This window comes from Pseudopodoces humilis, chromosome 3 (genome assembly GCF_049639895.1).
Source record: "Pseudopodoces humilis isolate 2021_Gansu_Grassland_sample_001 chromosome 3, ASM4963989v1, whole genome shotgun sequence".
NCBI lineage: Eukaryota > Metazoa > Chordata > Aves > Passeriformes > Paridae > Pseudopodoces > Pseudopodoces humilis.
Genome location: NC_142202.1, coordinates 103,556,269 through 103,576,099, shown reverse-complemented (window position 1 = coordinate 103,576,099; position 19,831 = coordinate 103,556,269).

Below are 19,831 nucleotides of genomic sequence, written 5' to 3'. Positions count from 1 at the left end.
TATTTTCAATTGTGTATTTGCTAATTTATCAATTGCTTTTATAAAATTTTTACCAATTCTTCATTCCTGATCCTCTAAACATACTACTTGGCTTGGTAACTGATGTTTCCTTTAACCTAAAAGAAATTAGAGACATTTACAGTGATGTGATTGTAACCATGCTGGAAAAACAGTGCCAAGTGAAAAAATACTTCTGGAATCTCAAAATATCTCCGTATTTCAGACATCTAGATGTGTTACATTCCCAAAAGAATTAGTAATTCAAGGGGCCAAAGCCCTGTCTCATTCAGCTGAGCATGATGTGCACAGCAGAGGCTGACCAGAAGAGGCTCAGCATTGCTGTAGCAGTCGATGTTGTTAACAGAAGAGAAAAGCTGGAAAGGGGATTGGTACTACTTCTCATGGAAAATTCTTATGTGTTTCCTCCCAAAGACCACATGTGCATGTCCTATGGCACCTCAGAGGGATATTTCTACACTGCTCACATCCACTGATGCTCTATTTGAAAGGTCCTAACAAGACTTGGTTCTTTCTGTCTAGGGAGAAGCTTTCCCCCAAGGGAAGCAGGACCAGAGGCATATGTTGGTTCTATGCTGAGTTCTTTCTTTACATATGTCAAAGATACAAACTTATCTAACAATGGTCTATTATGATATGTCAAAATCATAATACTATCTTAGGCTGGGCTGTTAGGATATACTAGGCTGATCTATGTCAGTATAATTTTAACTTGTTGCCAGTTTTAGAGGTGTTTTTGACTGATAATGAGATACAGGGTGGCAGATAGAAAAACAAATTGAGAACAAAGTCATGGGGATTTAAGGGAGTAAAATGCAATCAATAGCAAAATAGATATTCCTGGTGATTAAAAAAAAAAAAACCCAAACAAAAAAAACCCAAAAAACCCCAATTTTGGAAATCAGCCATTCTTAGTATAAAGTATGTGCAAGAATGAGAACCTCAGAGTGGTTGCACTTCATCTGTATACCTCCCACTGTTTTCATCACTGTAGCTCATGATGAGCCCTCTCCTCCATCCCTGTCAGTCTCCTTCACAGACCCTCATGATCTTTCCTCCTCTTATGGTTTTGTGCTTTCAAATTGCTCTAAGTCTGCCAGTAAAAACGAATGTCTAAATATATAACTGATACACCCCTTCACCTTGGGATGAATGTTTTATTGGTTTGGATGTCATCGTATTCCTCACAATCACACGTTCCTCTCTCCAGCACATGTGGAAAGCAGCTGTATCATATGGGCTTACTGCTCTTACAGTTTAAACCTGGGAGATGCAGAAGTTCAAAATTAAAACAACACAATAATAACTCTGACCTCTTCTTAGCAAGACCTAATTTTAATCATTGCAGAAGTGAAGAAGGTCAATGAGAAAGCAGGAACTTCCTGAGCAAGGAATAGTAGTTCTCCTGTCTTCAGAAGATTATATTCCAAATGAGAAATAGCACTATTACTCCGTATCTATGTGCAAAAGTTCTCAAAAAAAAGAAAAAAAAGCGCCCAGGTTTATGATTCTGTCTTCAATCTTATTGAAGAAATAGGAGCAAATATTTGCATCTGGTATAGTCAGATGGCAGAGTGCTCTAAAAAATAGCATTCAGTGTTAAACTAGAACTTTTCATCCAGAAATCTTAAAGCCATTTATGGGAGTGGATAAGGTACATTATACCCACTTCACAAGACAGAAGAATCAAGATTCAGTTGATTTAATTCACCTGCTCAAAGACAGCCCTTATTTTAACCTGAGGGACAGGACCAGATTCATGTCAATCCAAGAAGCTGAATCATATTCTTCCATTCACTCATTCTATTGTACTTTCCCATGGCAGCACATTTCACATTAGGTGATGAGGGAGAGGCCATGGGACCTTCCAGGACACCCTCATGCCATGCACACCCATCTGTGCCTGGCCCTCTGTGCTAATAATGCCCCACAAACTGGGGCATGGGTGAATAAACAGAGAACTGCTGAACACTTAGTCTACAGAAAAACTTTAAATCATTAAATCAAATGTTCGCCTAAACTTTGTCCTTTAAAGTCCATGAGCTTACATAGCCAAGACTGCAGAGACTGTAGCTTGATCAAAGTCTTTGAGTATTGCAAGTTCTTGGCATAAATTGCTCAGTGCAGCAGGAAACCCTCTCACACAGCAATGCACAGTGCTGGTGCCTGGTTGCAAAGAGCCTCCCACTCACATGGCCATCAGGACAGAAACCTTTCAGCATGACTGCACAGCACATAGCAATCAGCCAATGCTATATTTAGACTGAGAAGTTTTCTTTCACTCCAGCTGCATTGAGACTGGAAATTGCATTTCATACAAGACCCAGAATTAGTTCCTTGACTTCATTTGCTCCATTAAAACACCGCTTGCTTTCTTCTTCCCTTCTGTTGTCCTGACTTTAGTGAGCTTCAACAAAAGACCTTTTTTGTAAATGGGACTGTGGTAGGTGGGTATTTTTTTGACACATCTATCTATTCATGCTGCATAATTATTGACACATTCACTTTTACTGACAGCTTTTTTTCTCTTTCTCCTTTTAAACTTAGCATCTGCCAGTTCCGAGTTACTACACCTCCTGTTTACAGCAGTTCCTTGCTCTAAACCTGCTTTTTTTTTCTCGCATAAAGCATAATTCATGTGTTTTCCCTATGTTGTTTCAGTTAATCAAAAAAAATAAAAAAATCCCCCCAAGATACAAAAGACTAGTATCAGGCAGAAAGGGTCATGACTGTCACTTTTCAGGATAAACACAGAAAAAAATCTGTATATTTTCTCTCTTCCCAAATCTTCCCTGCTAGCATTTCCAATGGGAGTGTTCATGGCAGTCTACAGTGCTCATTATTAAGAAAGTAAGAGATGCTCTTCCAGTTCTCAGGAGCACAGGATATGCTGCAGCTGAGCTGCTTGCTCTGCTGGTCACATTGGTGCTGTTTATCATCTGAAATTATTTGTGTTGGTATTGCACCAGCAATCTTCTGGTGTCAAAAGCTTTGGGGACAGAATTTAAATAGACCTTCAAGTGCAAGTTTGGCTCGGAACATTTAATCTCTGAAAATGAGAATGTTCTGAAGCTACACTGATAATTTCACACATGTGGCCTCTTTAATCATTTTCCTCATGGAGCTGAGATGAAGAGAGGTCATGTGGCAGAGGTCAGAATCCCTGCTCCATATCAGTAACCAGGAAATCATCCAAGAACATGGCAGGGGCCTTCTTGATGGGTACCAGCATAGGAAAGGGAATCAAAATCTGAAATAGTTGTGAATTAGTAGGATATCCAGCAGAAGTGCTCAGATTGGGAAGTGGCCAGCACATGGAGACTAACAAGATAAATGTGCAGGATATGCTCACTATATTGCTAACTCATCTCCGTATCTCCTTTCTCTGCTGCACGTTTATTGCCTTTTGATGGTGTTTTCCAACAGCACTGTAACTTTTCAGTGTACAGGCTGATGGGCCACAGTGCACATATAAGAGAAAAAGTGAAGCCTGGGTTTTGAATACTTCCAGATTTCTGGGTGTATCCTTCCATTGTTCATCTTAATAAGCACATAATACTGGGATGACAGGATGGAGCAAGGGCGAGGAGATGCTGAAGGGAAGTGCAGCCATCCAGTGGTCACTCAGAGCTCAGCTACACAGCGAGAGCTGCATGGAGCTGGGATGATTTCCTGGGATTGTTCCTTAAAGCTGTGAGAGAAAAATGCTCCTTAAAGCTCTGGAAGAAAGACTGCAGGACACAAACTCACTTGACATTTTAGTGCCTATATTTTGGCTTCCATGAGATGACAGGAAATACCTCAAAACTTTAATATAAGTCTTCCCAGTAGTTAATTTACTATACAAGATAAATATGTAATATTCCTACAGTGTTACTTTAAATTTGCATTCTAGTAGTATCAAAAAGCTCAAGCTGAGCTCAAAGCCTGATTCTCAGTGATAATATAATTATTTCTAATGAATGGCAGCTTTGTCCGTAAAGATGTTAAGATCAGACTAGGAAGAAATAAAAAAGTGCCACTAGTCCTCTAAACCAGAGAGGTTTAGAGACCTCCATCATGAAAGATTTCACATGCAAAGAGTTAATATGACTTGCATGGTCACCTCAGGAATCTGTGGTCAATACATGAGGTGAATCTCTGTGTCCTGTGTTTTAGTCTAGTGTCACACTCACACACCTTTATTTTCTACACTGTGCATTCTGCATTGATAAGCTCATTGATTTAAATTCACACCACCTTACATTTGCCAAGCGGCTATTAAGAAAATCAAAGGAGCATAAAAAATGAAAAAAAACCCCAATATATTAGCAATTCAGCTATTGTGAAACAACTTTTTTTCTTGTCGCAGAAATAGAGTGGTTTGATTTCAGGGTTTTATCTTAGGTAGGACAGACAAGCTTTGTGTTTTGTGTTCCAGATATCTTTGGCCACTGAGTTGTCCATAAAGAATAAGGTATCAACTGTGTATTTTGCTGATATGTAAGAAACCGTTTTCGCAAAGTGCTTTTAGATGACTACAAAAGAGAGATAATAAAAGACTACAGAGTTATCACTGTGTAAGGACATTTGGCCTCAAAGGATCACAACTGATAAAACTATTCATTGTGATAAAGAAAGTCCATTTTTTTATTAGGAATGGGCTGATAGTGTCCAGAGCTAGGTTAGGGTTGTAATTTAGGTTTGAGAGCAAATTGGACAAATGCTCAGAAATATTAACAGGAAAATTTCTGCTGATTTCAGCAAATAAGCTGATTTTATGAAATCTGGGAATATCTGAACCAGAGAACAGGCCCCTTCCAGTACTGGATCCATCTGCTATTTTGATGTTAAACACAAATATGTATAAAATAAAGTTCACAGAGGTAGAATTCAAAATTCTGCTTGGGTCATCTTTATTGTTTAGCTTTAATTAAAAAAAAAAAAAAAATATTGTATATTATGCAGTTTTTCCAACCTTAAATCCTGGAACCTTAATGAAATCTCAGTAGTGAGCAATGAGTAGGCATGTTGAGTGTTGGACAGTCTGGGGTTAAGCCTTAAAAAAAACCCCGTCTTGTTGTGGTTCCACTATTGCTGAACAGCAAAATAAACCCTGTTGACTCAGGCTGGATAACCATCAGGTCAGCATTAAGCCCTCTAAAAACACACCACATCCTCTCTTCCTTTACACAGAATTGGTATAAAATTGACTTATTAAACCTCACTAATCTGGTCCCAAACTCCTTTCTAGTTATTATGTTAAAACAGATCTATCCCAGGAGATCTTGAGGAAAGAGGAGATGAAAGATGAACCATATTTCCCTTGAAGCATCTCCTTCTGGTCACAGATTGCTGCTGGGCACTGGCTATGGGACTGTAGCAACAATGGATCTGATCCACTGTGGCAATTCCCATAGCCTTCTTCCCAAAGTAAGCCAAGTTTTCAAACTGAGAAGGAAGGTTTCCTCTGAGAAGGAAGTGGTAAACTACATTCACAATTAATTGAAATATACCACCTTCATCTTTATCTCCTAAGGTATTTCTAACAGGTAAGAAAGAACAACTTGCTTCACAAAACTCAGAGATTTCCTCCCACAAGTTGAATCCCCTTTGCCATTCACATGAATTCTCCATCCTCCAAGATCAGAATTAATTAAAGCAGCTGTTCTTGGAAATGCTTATATTTTATACATTCATATTTCTATAAATAATTCAACTGGCAGCATCATCCTCAGGTACAAGTTCAGAGTCCTAGAAAGATGTCCATAAATATTTTTCTTGATCTGTCATGAACTGTTCTAAGAAGTGGACTGCACTATACAGCTTTAGGAGTGTTTTCTCTGGTCAAAATATCATATAAAGAGTGAGAGGTGCAAAGAGTAAGCTTCAAACCAAAACATAATGGTTACACAAATATTAAAAACACCCAAAACCCCAAAAAACAAGGTCAAAACAAAACAATGGCCCTTAAAGTAACAAAGCTAATTCAATCTTTTTTCCTGTGGCTTGGGATTTCAGGGATATATTCTCCATTTCCTCAGAAAGTATTGACAATGACTGATACTGTCTTTGAGTCACCATGTTTTTATTTATAAAGGCAACTCCTTTGCCAGTCACATTCCAGCCTTCTCCTCAAAGAGGACCCTCACACAGACCCTACATAAAAATTGAAGAAGCCTGGTATGTTTAGTAGCTCTTCCTAAAATTAACCAAAAATATCAAAATCTTTCAGAGACAAAACATGTCATCACAAAAACTCAGCTTCTCTTAGTCAAAGTCCAAGGTAAGTGATGTCCTTTTGACTGCTCCTGGAAACCATAACCCACTACACTTAAAGATCCAATTTTGCATTCTGCAGAGCTGCAAGCAGTTTACTCATGGCCAAACCAGGTCTGGCTGCAAACACTACATTTGCTTCCAATTGAGTAAAGTGAAACTTTTGTGCAAGTATACTCATACAGAGTTCCTGAATGACGTGCATCAGTGATCAGTGCTTTCTCAGTTGTGACAATAATTAGAAATGGGGTCTGAACCAAAATTCTTGGAAGTAAATAACCCCAATCTTGGATTAATTTCCAACTCAAACCCAGATGCAGCTCTAAATTTCACAAATTAGCTCCCCCTCAACACAGAGTAGAACTAAAACTACATACCAGATCCCCCAAATTCAAGAATTTTAAAATCCAGCTCTATATTTTGTGGTTTGGACACAAGTCTCTTTCTAGAGATATTTGCAAGGTTAAAACCTAGTAACAGGCAAAGAGTTTCTAGGTTTTTTTTCTCCTCAGAAAATACTTCTATATATCTTTCAGCTGGTCAAATTATCCTATTTGAAATGCATTTGTAATGACTAAGTGACCTGGTTGTGAGGCTCTATCTGATCATTTGCAGACCCTTTTAAACAACAGCTTGTGTATGACTTTAGCAGATGGTTTAGCTAACATATAATTTCTATAGGTATATAAAATAACAGTTGGAATCAGAAAGCATAATGGCCTCAAGATTCTCTCTCCATTTTTGCAAAGTCATTTTGTTCTAGTTGTTATAGCTCAGCAGCAAAAGACACACAGAGAAAATTATGTTGTGGTAAACAAAGCTGAATAAGAACATTATTTAAGTATTGTTTCAGAAACCCTATTAATTTCTGTATGAAAACGAGCATTTCCCTGATAGTCACAACAGGGAAGGTCTAAAATGTCCATATCTACCAAAGCAGTTTGATCAGCACTGATTTGAACACGGTCATAAATATCTGAAGTCTCCAGAGAAGCTTTATTTTAACAGAGTCAGCAGTAAAGAGCTGGTCTACAAAAAACAATTCCATAATTTATTTTCAGGACATAATATACTTTAAAGGATATGCATTATCAAAATTAAGAGGCAAGACATTGCTCAATGGTGCTTGGATTTTATTCCAGATAATAAAGGAACGCTATCTGAATTCACAGCTGATACTTTTCAGAATTTGGAGGGATAGAAAATCCAGAGCATAACTTCAGAAGTAAGTAGTAATTCATGCTATACTTCATCTGTATCTGACTGAGGGAGTTAGAGGGCCTTGAGAGCAAGAGAGCAAGAGGCTGCAATACCACGAGGGTACTTCACTGTGCCCCTTGCAGCCCTGATCCCAGCATGCACATCCATAGAGCAGGAAAGATAAGCTCTGCAGTTTGCCCCACAGCTTTTTCCATCAAGGTAAAAACTGAAATGGTATGTGATAACCTCTCTACCTGTGGACCTGCATTGCCTTTGGAATGAAATACTGATGTACAAGTGAAAGAAACACAACCCCTTCCTACCCCCCTCACAGTGCTGGAATGAGGCCATGGTGCTGCATGAGCTGAGCCTGCAAGGATCCTGCAAGGACCCTGCAAGGACCCTGCAAGGACCCTGCAAGGACCTGTCAGTCCTGTAGTGTTGACTCGGCCAAAGAGCCCCAGTGGGAAATTTCTGCTTTGGATCATCCCCTAGGAGAACCCACCACTCCCTCCCAACCATGGAGGAAACTGAGCTCTGTGTCTAGAGTTAGCCTTTGTTATCACATTTGCTAATCATTTATCCTCTGTTAAATGCATGGCATTATGTTCAGCTAATACTGGTTCTGCTGTGAACAGGGGTGAATGTCTTCCGTGCAGAGTTGTGGGTGTTCTACACAGGCATCAATGAGAGAATATGTCATCCTCTTGAGCAAAGTGAACATATATCAGAAAGTTCTGTCAAAATGCCTCCTCAGATGTATTTTTCTTCAATATTACAGGCCACAAAAAGGAGATACAACTTTGCAAAAAATGTTTACAGTTCCCATTACAGTTTTTATTTCCAATCTGCCCTACCTTCTCATAGTATTTAGGATGCTGTAATTGTCCAGCTCAAATCTAAAACCAATCCAAAATCATTATTAAGTGGTGGGAATAGCTCTGCTCATTGACATCTGTGAGTGTGGTGAAAGAATCCCCAATACTGTCAGAAAATAAAAAATAACAATCAACTTCAGCAAATGAAGTTTATAAAACTATCAAAACATATAAAACTATCATTGCCAGTCCTGCAACACCCACATACATGAGTCTAATTTATATGAATTTTTCCAAGCCTGAATTACCAAAGAAAATTGCTGTCATTATGGATACATCAGTGAATTGGTAAGGAACATTCTTGTTCTACTTCTCAAATTAGAACATATTGATTACTTCATACAATATTTTTTCAAGGGGAAATGTTGGTTTTGGGAAATGGATTGAAAAGCATTTGGAAATGTTTTTTGAAGTAATGAAGACTTTGTCTCTAAAAATGACCATTCTATGCCTCAAAATTGCATTTCATGAAGAAATATAGGCAACTTAAATTACAAAATATATATTGAAAACAACCAAAGTATTTCCAAATTGCCAAAACAAAATGTTACAGCTGATTTGACCCAAAACCATATCTTCTGGATTTATAGCTCATGATGTTTTTAGATTTTTGACTGCTTTGTCCTGATTCAGGACATAAACATTTTTCCATACTGTTACATTTGGCCAGAATGTGAAACCTATTTCCTGCCTGTTTCTTTTTTACTACCACACTGATGGCAGTTCTCCTAGCACGGTCACAGCTGTAAGATATTGGCTCTGCTGCAACTGTAAGGCTGCTTTTGAGATATTTTATATCAGTTCCACAGACCCAAAAGATAACTGTGCTGCAATGTTTTACTTGCTAGGATAACTGTAGATATATAATCTTACACATACACACACACACACACACACACCAGTCCATCAGATCTAGCTTGTGTTAGCCTAAAATTTGAGTTAGATTATCCCTTATTCACATCAATGAATCACTTCACTGAAAGCATTCCTGTAATTCAGCAATGTGCAAAGGGTCTCTTGGGTCCCATTTGAGCAATTTTAATGTTAACTGTAATCTATATTTTAATACTTCAATATAGTGATGGAAGATGCACTAATGCCATGGAAATTGTCTTTTATATATATATATATATCCCCTGTTCAAAAAGGAAAAAAAATAAAAAGGCAGAATTATTAGAGGGTAATAGACTTGCTGTATTCACTCTGGTAATTTTGACCTCTTTCTTGCTGCTCCAGTTGCTGTCTGTGAGCTCAGGTAAGACTGAATTCCTTCTGTGTTCCAGGACTTAGATGTGAGAAGAGCTGTAGAGGGACCACAGACTGTGTTCCTCTTCCTCAGCTGGATGTGCTTCTCTGTTTTTCAATCACAATGCAGCAGGGTATAGCCTTCAGTGGAATTTTATGGCATATCTACAAAAAAAAACCAAAAACACTTTGGGGGCTATTCCTGTATTCTGAGGACTGTTGGCAGGGTACAACTCATGTTCACAAGGGCAACATTTCTTGCCTCCAAAAGCAGAGTGTCTATATGGAACATAGTTTGCTGGAAGCAATACCCGCCCCATTAAATTCCTGCAGCAGGTCTGGGAATGGTTGGGAGAAGCCCTGTGTGGAGCAGCTCCATCGTGCCCAGGAGCACGCTGACAGTAAAGCACTACAGGCTGTGCTCAGGCTGACTCCTTCCCCAGACTGGTATTATTTACTAGCATGGGCCTGCCTGTCCAGCCCAGCATCCCAACAAGGTTGGGAAGAAAGAAAACTTTGCTGGCAAAGTTTTCCAGGACCCCCAGCCAGCAGAAAAAGAGTTACTGACATAAATATAGCAAGTGCCACCTGGAGGTTAAGCCCCAGAGACAACTCCCTGACCATCCAAAGGATGGGGGATCAGTCAGAGAACCTTGCCTTGAAAGCTCACTGAGCCCTCACCTACAACACCTAGCAAAGGGTGGAGTGATATTGGTGCTGAAGTGATATTTTGTTGGCATTGGTATCATGGAAAGACTGAAAAGAATTATTTCATCCAATTCCTAAAATAGCATTGTGATGAATTTCAGCTTGTTTGAATGAATACTGACTTTTTTTTTCCTATTGGCTGAGACATTCCTTTAAGTCTATAAATACCTAAAAGCAATTTTTTTTTGTGGTTTGTTTGTTTATATCTTACAGAGATCTTGCTAATAAAGAGAGGGCAGGGAGCATGCAAGATGGAGAGAGGTTTGACATTTCTAATTTTGCCCCTGGACAAACCACTAAACAGTTGAGTTTGCATATGATATAAATTTCTTAGCCCCTTGTGGGTAATGAGAGCTGCAGGATAATGAATCACATCATCACTTCAAAAGATAATATGTACAACCCTAATGTTTTCTAATTTCATAAAGATGACACAAGGGCAGTAGGAAACCTGCCAAACTTCAGAAGAGTTATTGAATTATATGCACAGTATCGAGGCATGACATGCATGGATGAAAAATCGGTGGTTTGTAGAAAAAAACAGAAACTGGAAAATAATATGATAATGGATAAACAGACAAACAGGGGTCCACATTTTTATTCTGTGATATTACACAGACTGACATGTCTTGTGCTTGATTAATTAGTCTCCTCCATGTTGAGATCCCCACAATGCTTCTGCGATGGTAGACAATTCTGTTCTTGCCCTCCCCATGTTTCCTTCAAACCTCTTGCAACCGCAAAAAAGATACCAGTGATCTCAAATATAGGATCAGCAGTTTCATCACATTTGTTAACAGGTAGCAGCTCCCAGCATAAAGTAAGCATATGAGCTAATAAAGTTGTGTAAACACACTGTCATTAAGCATGTGTAATAGCTATTCTAATTTGATATATTCCTGCTGTCAGCAGGTTTTGGACTGGGCTCTGGGCATTCCTGCGTGGCAGCTCAGGCAGAGGTGGCAGCCAGCAGATCCCTGGAGGCGTGCTGCCAGCTCCGGAGTGCTGGCTGCTGATGGACAGGGGGCATTGCAGAGGTGAAGCGAGCAGTGCCCCGAGAGCGCCTTTGGGAAATGCCAGCACAGCCACAGGAACAAACAAACTGCTGTGTTTGGCCTTCCTGCATCTGAGGAGATCTCTGCTTCCCTGTGTGGCCAGCACCAGCACTGAGGAGTCCAAAACACCACCAGAGCCAAACATAGCAGTTACAAATAAAATACAGTAAGAGTTTTCTTTTTTGACTACCACCGAAAAACATGGGGTTTGTGTTTGTCTTTGTCTGGTTAATGCTCCACAATTCTGCTTGTGCAAAACCAATAATAGTATTTTAGGTCTTTATTTCAAATACAGCATGGGGAATGAGACTGACCAACTTCTTTAGTTAGGGTAGGTCCCATTTCTTTTTATCCTTGTCTTGCCTTTTTACTCAAAGAGAAAAACTATTGAGAGTTGGAAAAGACATTATTAGATTTTAAGTTCAGAAAGAAATAGCCTTCTTTTTCAGAGTTGGTGCCAGAATCACTTCCAGGTATGACAAGAAATCGGGAATGAGCATCTAAATTCTGGGATTTAATTTTGCTCTTCCTCATTTGCCATCAAAATGATGAAAGACTCAGGGAATGCTTTGCACTGGAGGTGACAATGAGGATTTCAAACATCCATTTAATATAAAACAACTACATTAAAAAAGCTAAAAAATAAGGGCAAAAGGTACAGGGCTTTATTTCATCTACTGTTACTTTATCACCACTCTGAGTGGGGGCTCAAAATTACTATTTATGAGATAATTTACTCTAAATACTAAGGGAGAAAAATTTTGCCAAAACTCATGATAAGTTCTGTTTTGTCAGTGTGAAATACTTGATAATTTGTAATGCATTTAGTCATTAATCATTTTAAAGGGCTTTTAAATGGGCATGGAAATCCTTTGAGTCTTTTCCATGTACAGACATTGGATCAAGGACCTTTGCTACAAATTACTTTTGTCTGGACTTCTAATACAAAATCAACTTGAGAACAAGGGAAATACATCACTGTTAAATTTTATTATAAGACAGAGCCCTTATAACACATCATGGGAAACATTCTTGAGCTGCTCTATTAATAACAGCAGTGCCTGATTTCTTTGGTTTAAACTTACCTTTTTCACATTTTCTTGTGACATTTTCCAGATATAAATTGTTATGATGAAGAATCATTCAAAGCACGGGAAAAAGCTGTAATTATGTTTCTCTTTTCTAAAAGAGAGTGGGGCAGGAGGGGGATTATTTTACACAGATCAGTGAAGGACACCCTAATAAAGATTGGTCTGGAACATTTCTTTTTATGACAATTGACTTATCAGCAAGAGCCATTGTAGCAAATCTGGAAATTACATAATTGCCAGAAACTGTAGATATTTGACTTGGCAAGAACTTTAGGTGTCTCTGATTTATTATTGTAAGAATTTGGCTCTGCAAAGATGAAGAAATGTTTAATGAAAGAACAGTAGAATTCAAATGAAACATGCATAGATCTTGTTTTCAGAGGCCATATTTAATTACATTGTCACTTCTACTGTAACACAAATAAACTAAACTGAAAATGTCCAGGGTGACAAACTGGCAGAGAGATCAATCTGCAAGCAAATACTAATTTCAACAGCTACACACTCATCTTTTCCTTTCCATTTTGTACTACCCTTTGGGCAAGTTCTTTGTGGGTCATTCATTATACTAGATGCTATCCCTTTTAGCACAGGCAAAATAAAACTGTAAAGTTGAAAGAAACTTGTTAATGAGGAACTGCATTTTTAAAATCTGTCTTTCACAAGGCACTGAAGCCCATTCAAGCAGCAAAGTTTAAAGGCATTAGCTATTATTAAATTTAAGAGAAATGTAGGTGACTAACATCAGAGTGGTGAAGTGGGAATATTGTAAGTACTTGTTTTAGGTTTGGAGGGCTTGCATACCACAGCAATTCTGAAAACTCCCATAATTATTCTCTGTATCAGAAGACCAGGTCACCACACAGTAGATTAAGGTGAAAGTCTCTGCTTGAACCATTTGCATCAAAGAGATTTACTTTGGCAAGTCCTCCAAGAGACATTTTCCCTTTGATAAAGTTCAGCCTCTTTTTCTAGAGAAATGCTGTTTCCTGAAAATGGTTTATCATCTGCTCTTTAATATCTCCTTATGTTTCTCATGTTATCTTACTACCTCATGGAGGAGTTGCTAAGAACATCCCACAGTTTATGTGTCTTGGCATTCAGCTGGGCGGCAGCAGCTGGAATCAATGCCACCACTGTTGCTCCTGGCAGCAACCACTGACTGCTGCAAAGGGAAGAAATCCTGCTGTGGTGTGAGATCGACATTCCTATCTCCAAGAAGACACACGTGCTGGCACCGCCATCATCCATTAGACCAGAAGCTTTGAGTCTGCTATCAGGCTGGAGCTTCTCCGCTGGCACTTGGACAGACCCCATCCCTGCCAGGGCTCTGATCATCTTTGTTATGGAGGAGTGAAAAACCCTGTTAGAAAAAATGTTTCTCTCGAACTGGAAAGCTCGGATTATGTATTTCAGTGTCAGGAGATTAGGAAGAAATATAGCAAAAAGTCACATAGACCCACTTTGTTATCTCCTGATTTTTTCCCAAGAGTCAGTACTAAATAGATGCTAGTGGACATGGTGGGAAAGGGGAGATATACTAAAGAGTCTTATTTTTTCCTAAATGATGGAGATATTACTAGCAATAAACTAATATTGCTACTTATTTCTCCTGTTCCGTATCGACCCTGATATCATTAACTACTGAGGCTACATAGGCAAAGGTGTCTCCAGACACCTGAACACAGAAATCTCCTCTCCCCAAGCTTGAGCAGACTATTCCAATAAAGTTTTTAGTAAACAGGAGCAAACGAGTACCCTTGTGGTCATTAGCAACAAAATATGGAAGCATCACAAAATGGAGCACTTGTAATTGTTCAGCCTGGGCTTTCCCACCCAGTCCACGTAATCAGGAGTAGCACGGCTTGTGCTGCTTGCCATGTGCTACAGCTGAATGGGCTGGCTTATTCACTGGAGAGAATTCCATTTCATGCTGGCCTGAAGCCCTACACCAAGAGAAGAGTCAAATCTGTACTTGTGTCATTTCAGGTGAATCTTAACTAGGTTGTGTGGGGGAGTTGTGTTTGGATTTTTTTTAAAAGTTCATTTAGAACAAACTGAGAAGGGTCTGTTGGGTATAAGAAGATCTATCTATTCCTTTTTTTTTTTTCCTCTCGGTTTTCTTTAATAGCTTAATCTGTGAAGAATGTTGATTCTCAGTGCAATTATACAAATGGAAACAAGAAGTATTTTGAAATGGTAACAGGATTTGAACTGTCTACTGATTCAAGATGACATGAGACTAACTCACAAAAACCTGTCTCACAGTGTCTTACAGGAAAACATGGGCCTATTATAGATTAATTTTTTGTATGATATAAGGGGGGTTAGTATGAAAAACTTTATGGGTTTTTCAAATATTTTGCATTTTTTCCCATCTTTATTCTGACATATTATAAAACTGGTATTTAAATCCTCTGAAAAATTCCATTTATGCTATGCATTTTACTATAAATTATTTGACTATCTACCTTATTTTGCATTTCATCAGAATCATATGCAATGCATGGTCTGCTATTTAGAAGCTTTTTCATGGCAATAAAAACCCCACAAGACTTAGATTACCAGTTATTTTAAAGCTTTTTATTCAGCTACAAAGACTTCTTCATATTTGAGTAAATACATTGTTGGTAGAATACATATAGTTTATATGCTATAGCTTAGGCTGAGTAACAGTTGATTTATTATTATTATTATTATTATTATTATTATTATTATTATTATTATTATTATTGTTGTTGTTGTTGTTGTTGTTGTTATTGTTGTTATTATTGTTATTATTATTATTTCTTCAGCCTGACTGAAAATAGTTATTTTAACAAAATTTGTTCTTCTCCTCTTAGAATGTAGCTAGGGAAAAATATATAATTTGGGTTGCAATAGTATTTTAAAGCAACTTCCGTCATACTTCTGGAAGTCAAATCTGCCAAATTTTGGGCCTTTGGAAAATCTGTTTACGTATACTCACGAAAGATATACTTGAGTTAGTGAAAATCAACCTGAACTGGGAATATTCCTTTCTCACCTAGATGCCCAAAAACCTCCTGCCAACATGCTGTAATTCACAGAAAAAAAAGAAAAAAAAGAACAAACCAAAAGCAGAACCAAAACCAACCAACCAACAAACCAAGCAAAAAGAAAAAAAAAACAAACCACCCAAACAGAAGAAGAAACCAACAAAAAAATACCCATAAAAAAACAACAAAAGCAAAAGATAAAAAAAAAATCTATAGTAAAGTATCAAGAGCCTTTTGGTCAATGTTTCTGAACTATTCAGATGTTGCTATAATGAGGTAAACTAGAACTGCAGGATTTAATTGTTTTTCTTGCTTTTTCAGTGGTACCTTTTTGACATTCATGACTGACAAGGACTAATAATTTGATGTAATTCAGATGAACTGGAGATTTAAAGGGCTTTACAAAGGGTTTCTAACTTAACAATTCTTACAGGACTAAAATAAAAATATATATTGCTCAGACATAGTGCAACTTTTCCCTTTCAAAAGAGTTTGCAGCCAACAAAACAAACCCAGTTACCTTTATGCTATTTTCCATTTCTGGGATGGTCTATTAAGTGTTAAAGATTTAACTTCTGTGTGGGCTGTATGCAACCCTTGTCACCGGAGGTCTGCTGTGGCTCATTTCAGATTTCTCCTGATGAAAATATCTCATTACTGGGAGGAAAGACTTGATTTTGACTATAGAACTTAAAAGATATAGAAGAAGGTCATGCATAAGGACAAGTATTATAAAACCAATTAAAGAAGACAGTAAGAAATACCATATACAAATATCTGTGATATTATTTGAGATACAAGTATCAACAGGAACTGTGTCTCTTCAGTAGGAATGAATGGATCCAGACTGGAGAACAAATGGTACCAGTAGTGATAAGCACTACTTACTTCTGGATTTGCTAAACAACATATTTCATCACACACCTCCTGCCTGGATAAGAAGTCATGTTATTTTTACTTGATTAGCATAAGTGGGAAGGATATTAGAGAAGCAATATCTACAAAGAGAGACAGGGGTAGTTTTTTTATCAAAAATAGTAACCAAGTCAGCTGAAAATAAATTTAAGATACTAAGTAGTATTCAAAGCTTTGAGTCAAAACTAGAAAGAAAGAAAAATTGCATTAATTTACTAGCCGTGGGTATCGCAACAGTGTGGTTAGACAGTGAATTCAAGACCAGCTCAGCTCTCTGACTCAACAGTTGCAGCCTGGCATCACGCAAATCCCGATTTAAACAATCCTCTGAGTTGCTGTGATCAGACAGGGCAAAATAAAAGGACATGTCTGCAGGTCACAAAAACATTCAATGCACTTAAATTGAAACCAAAAGCTGGCAGTGGCTAAAAATGTCAGCAGAGAAGCGACAAATCTGAACAGACCACTGGGACCTGTCAGGGTCTCTCCAAATACTACACTCAATCCAATCCCCCAGTGATTCACTGAGTTTAAATACATGACCAACCCTTCCTGTCAATTTATATAACCTCCCTTATGCCACAGACCACCGAATTTCACACAATAATATACATACAAGCCCAGCAAAACAACAGAATATATGTTTCAGATGAACAGAAGCTACTTGCTGAGTTGTGCTTACACAACCAACATGCCAATGTTGGTTGCTACAGCCCGTGAGTAAACCTGACCTGACACTGCCAGGAAGAGGCAGAAGCAGCACTGGGCCAGCCTAGGCTGTACAAACACTTGCTAGCTGCCCTGTGCTCGTTACTGCTGCCACATTGACACACCAATACCCAACATTGCTACTTTGAAGACCCTTGGGTGAAGTTCCTTGGGTAATCTTTGACTGTAGTTCCCACAAGCTCTTCATCTTTTGGTAAACTGTAGCCTCTAGCTCTGGAGCCCTCCACAGGGCTTGCCAGGCAAAGTCCTGCAGTACCTTTGGAGAGACTTCACATTCATCTTTTGTTGAAAAGTCTCAGTTTCAGAGGTGTGGATTCATTCCCCCACGCTGTGCCAGCTTTACACACACACATACATTTGCCAAAGGCATTGACCTCAGTCATAGAGTCACCTGAGGCTCTCTGTGTGAAAGAGGGTGCAAGTTAAGCCTTCAGTGTAATGAACTGTGTTCTATATATATATATTTATTTTTTTTCTTTACAGAGTAAAAACATATCAAATACATCCAACTTGGAAATTTCTGTAAAGGAAGGAAAATAGGATGAAAGACGGACAGTTAATGTGTTTTCTTCAAAGTCAGGAGCTGAAGTTGATAACCCATTTATATGATCCATGATCTACTGAGATCTCATTGTCTTTTCATTCTGTGATTTTACAGCACCACTTAAAATATAGATATAGCACCATTTAAAGAGATTGTTTGTTGTAGACACTTACTACTAAATTGTAGAAGCCTCTGACTGGAAACATTACTTTTATGTTATTACTGGTGTTGTTCTTGCCATTGTTGTTATCTTTCCACACTCTCAGCAAAAATACTGAAAACGGAGAAATGTAAATACTGATTTAATACAAATAATACAACATGAAAGTCAATTTCAAGGGAACTAAAACCAGGCTGCTGAAGTGTTCTCTATCCTGATGCAAGCACAGTAAGAATTGATGAATATGTCTGAGGAAAATTCAAATTGCTAAAACAAAAGGAGAAGCCATAACATGAGAAGATTTTGAGTGTGGGTCTCACCTTCAGCTGCAGCTGAGTCTCATAACCTCAGATCATGACCCTCTGCACCAGGAAATTCCCACTAGCAGTCACACCAACTAAGTCAGCCCAGTTTTCTTGGCTCTGTGGGGGCCAAGTGCAGGAGAGTGACTGAAACACTGCACCACAAATGCACGGCACAGCAGCACAGCTGTGGGAAAGCATGTGGAGAAGGGTAACTGTGGGAGCCTCACACTTAATGCTTGAGCTTGGAGAGGTCTGCAAAAATAATCTTCCTTCTACTGAGAGGATTTGAGAAGGGAGGAGCGGTGTCATATGGGGAGCACCTTCCTGTGTGTTCCTACAGCAGCAAACACAACAGCTCCCCAGTGCTTTCTGAAGCCCTTGGAAACTAGCACAACACAAACAATAACACATTATCATTGGTTTTAGTCCTTACCTGTTTTCTCCCAAAAGCTTAACTTGCCAAAAAGAGACAAGGGACCTGAACCAGAAATGGGATACACATTCCCTGTGAAAGAGAATCACATCATAACTCAAGTAACAGAGATGTTGTCTGCAGGTTGCTGACAGGTTTGAAGCCATATCTTAGAGAAACCCTAAATCTCCTCTTCTATTTACACTTCTGTCTCTTCTTTCTCCATCAGGAGCGCTACACTAATCACTTACAATCCTCTTTTTTGGACCTCAGTGGCAACTGTGCAGTTAAAAGCACTCTCACTGCAATTAAACTTTGTCTCCTTTATTAGCAGGTATAATCACATCATCCCACACCCCTTGCTTGGAGCAATTTTATTACTATATTCTTATTCTTCATTGCCTAGGAGGTTGTAGAAAGTGTATTATTTTTATTTTTTTTTTGCATATTCATAAAGAGATAAACAAAATGTTTTGTTCTCGAGGACAGCAGCAGGATGGCTGGCCATGTAAACAAAATTCCTGTTTCCCAGTCTGCTCTGTAGGCAGAGACTGGGAAACTTACTCTTACACTTACTCTGTGGGGTAAGGCTCAAATGAGACTTGGTACGTATGTAAAGAGGAAAGGCAGCCATTCTGGTTTTGGAATACAGTGGATCTGTTTTTCCCAATGTGTCAATAGTGGCAGTTGCACAGTCAGTGGATGATTTTGCTCTGATAGCTCCTCTCTGCCATTGCTCTTGCTGTCCAAAGCCCATGGGATCGGTCTGCAGTCCCATCAGGGGTGCCCAGCAGCCCCATCAGCGTCACTCTGGTGCACACATTGTTTGATACCTTCCTCCATTCAGGAAATGGGTGGGAAAACACAGTTTGCTTGAATAGGTTTCTCTGTACACCCTAGAGCAGGGGGAGGAGAAATACATCTAATAGATTTGCTTGTTCTCCTCATTTTTTAAAACTATAACTAGCACAGTGCAATAGAGATTAAGAAATCTTTGTGGTATTTTTGCACAACCACACAAACAAAATCTAAGAATCTTTTTCAATATGATGTTCTTATTAAAGATTTTATTGAATACTTAACGTGAACCCTCGTGGACAATAGTAAAACTAAACCATGGGTATTTAATACAGACTAGAACATGTAATTACCAGAGTGAATCTTAGAATAGTTTAATGTCTTTTGTTATGGTAAAATGAATCAATAGGGTTTCAACATTTAGGTCTCAGTCTTGCACAGACAAGTGCCTATCTGGAGCTGTTTGCGTGACTAGACCCTCCATTAATTTCCATTATT